This window comes from Neofelis nebulosa, chromosome 12, assembly GCF_028018385.1.
Source record: "Neofelis nebulosa isolate mNeoNeb1 chromosome 12, mNeoNeb1.pri, whole genome shotgun sequence".
Classification (NCBI taxonomy): Eukaryota; Metazoa; Chordata; class Mammalia; order Carnivora; family Felidae; genus Neofelis; species Neofelis nebulosa.
In genome coordinates, this window is record NC_080793.1 from 85,485,988 (window position 1) to 85,488,948 (window position 2,961).

The window sequence follows — 2,961 nt, forward strand, 5'->3', positions numbered from 1 at the left end:
AGCCATTATTCATAAGCACAAATTCCTTCTCAGCTTTAAGACAGGAAAATAATGACATATTTGGAAACCTTTCAGAAACTCTTTCCACACGAGTTCGTTTAGACCCTTGTTATTTTCATTAAGGGCACTTCCCAGAAGGAGTGCTTTGGATTTGCTGACAGCTTTTCCCATAGATGCTTTTTCATGGAAGAAGGGAGGCTGGAACTTAAATATGTTATCTTTGTGTCTTACTGAACCCTGATAAGCTGCTGGAAGGGTGTCTGAAGTAGCCAAGCCTTTCTCTTGTTCTTTGAATAGCTGCCTGGCCTCAGTAGGAAGCCACCACTCTGAGTCAAAATGAAGGTCTACACAACAATTAAGAGCTGTTGAAGTCCCTGAGCTTGATGGGACAAACTGAATCTGAAGAAGAGCCAATGCATGGATATTAGGGCAGTACAGGGATGAGAGTCTTAGTCCCCTGTCCCTGAAATTTAGTATGAATTTTCTTGATCCCAATTCTGAATATATAATTTCCATTATACAGTAAATATGTACAGTACATTTGCCTGCCCAGTCTTATGACTTGGTGGGTATGATAATACCCAGTTCATGATGGGGAGCTCCAAGTGTGGTCGATTGGTATTCTGTGCAGTAACTGTTTTCCAAATGGAGTCAAGTTCTCTGCTAAAGAAGGCTTTGTCCTGGAGCGTTGGGGGGCACAGGCCACAACTTTTCTTGAGGTTTGCCAGAGTTTCCATGAAGCATCCCTATCCACTATGGATACCTTCATCAACATTGCGTCTACTGGGTCACACAGACTCTGTGCGTGTGTGGGTAGGGAGTGCAGTTTGCACCATAGTCTGGACCTCCCTTGGGTTCTGCCACATTTGAAACTGGCAGCATTATAAGTCACCAGATAGAGCCAATCCTCTGAGTACCTGGCCCAAATATCCTTGGTAGTCATTTCTAAACACCAAAAATGGTTTACTGTGAATACCCCTGACTCTCTGAATGAGGCATTTCAGCACCTTTGGGAGCATTCATAGTCCACTCACAGCAAAACCTGGAGAAGCAGTGCCCCTGAAAGCTGTATTCAAGCAATTGCTGATTGGTTCACTGCTTATTTGGGATAATCCCAATGTGGGTTATATATAGTGTCCCAGAATTCCCTAGTAGGATTGAGCCTCAGGTGTCCACAATGGTGATCTTCTTGATAACACATCCTTGTAATGGTCTTCCTGGATTTCTTATCTCACTTCTTTAGGATCCCTTTTCAAATAAACTACTTGTGTACTCCTATCCTCATTGTAGAGTGTGCTGCAGGGGAACCCAGCCTCTCACATCTGATAAATGGACAAGAGTGGTATTCTCACATGTAGTAAGTGCTTACAAAATCCAAAGGGATCCAGAAAGCACTACAACCTTTTCTAATAGGTATAACATGCAAGCTGGAATGACTAGCTCATGGAAACTAGCTCTTTAACCATAGAGGAGATACCCTAGAATACCTACAGACTATTTTTATCACTAAAAACCTTTATCACTGTGGCAGCTCTCAAGGCTCCAATCCTCAGGCACACAGGTGACTACCAGGGCATCTTGCATATTGTCATTAATAGGGTGGACTCACATAAAATTTGGTGGAATGTCAAGAAGATTAAGGCCCCTACAGACTATATGATGGAGAACAGGAGAGTGAACAGCTTCTGGGGCAAGACCGTGAATGTGTATTGCTTTCCTTGTCCTGTGAAGTCAAGCCGTCTTGATTCTCCCTCCTGTTGTGAATGGAGTAGACTACATCTGCCACATTGATAGCTGTACAGCAAGTGGCAGAAGCTATGCTGACTTCGCTAGTGAAAATAGCACATTTACCAGAGTGGCTACAATTGGGACAGCTTCCTTAAGTTCTTGGTGATTCACCATCATCTGCCACAGTTAATCTAGTTTGTTCAGGAGTCAGTTGAGTTGAACAGGGGTATGATGGAGATTGCCATACTGTATCCTTTATATTTTTATGGTACTGAAGTATTTCTTCTCATTGTCTTGGTTGGGCAGGTTGGGGGAGGGTAGTAGCTTCATGTGCTTCCCCTTGACCTTACCTGTCATGATGGCTGTTACTCAACATGTAAGGAAACAAATGTGAATATTATGAAAGCCACTAATTATTTATACTCCAACTATACACTAATGGCTTGGGGGAAAAAACCATACTACTAACTATGAGATAAAATTAAAATGTATAGGCATTTAACACCTGACCTCCAAAGACCCTACTCTAGAGCACCACATTGGCATTTGAGTCTTCTGCTTTAGTGTTAGCTCAGCCTCTGTGTCTACTGGTGTTCAAAAAGTCCGAGTTATCCCTTTCCCCAGTACACAGTTATCATGGGAAATAATTGTAAACTCCTTGGAGAAATATCAGAGGAATATGGACCTCTGTACTTGTACTTGAGGAAGTACTTGTACTTGAGGTTGCCCTGCAAGATCCTTCCTTAAGAGCACCTTCCAATCAATGGGCTCTAGATCGGTAGACTGGATTAGATCTGGGTGAGGGACTTTTATTTTCCATTGTGATGGCTGATGTCAGTCCTCTGTAGAACTATAGTCAGCAACCTATCTCAATAAGCCTTCATTGTTCAAGTCACTCTTATTTGGGTTTGCTGTCAAATGCAAATTTTGAAAGTCAGAGTTATATTCAAGCTTGACATGGAGGGTTGTTTTATACTTATAAATGTATAATTCACAATGCAAGTATAGCAATTGTGAATCTTTACATGGAATAATGTAGGCTAAAATTAGTTGAAGAAACAAACTGGAGCCATGGGGAGAAACTGGTAGTATCACTGTTGATTCTTTAACGCATCTTTATCTGACAGACCCAATGGCAACACATATGTTTAGAGAATCATTTAATAAAATGAAATAATTAATAGAATTGTATTGAACATTCAGCTCTACAAAGATAATATGCATTCATTTTTA